Genomic DNA, 208 nt, shown 5'->3' with positions numbered 1-208 from the left:
GATTATCTTATAATTGAAAACAATTGTTAGATTAATAAAAAATTTTGAAAATTGAATTCTCATCAATTATTTGCTCGAAAATCAGCATTGCGTGCTCCGTGATCCCATACCTATGCTTGATTCAGTTAAATCAGGGGTGTGTAAACTACGGCCTACACTAAAGCTATTTTATGCGGTCGGCGAAGCCTTGTCACCAAAAAAAGATCTC

Source organism: Helobdella robusta (genome assembly GCF_000326865.2).
Source record: "Helobdella robusta unplaced genomic scaffold HELROscaffold_25, whole genome shotgun sequence".
Taxonomy (NCBI): Eukaryota; Metazoa; Annelida; class Clitellata; order Rhynchobdellida; family Glossiphoniidae; genus Helobdella; species Helobdella robusta.
The sequence above is the reverse complement of the archived record's forward strand: the minus strand, read 5'-3'. Positions refer to the sequence as shown.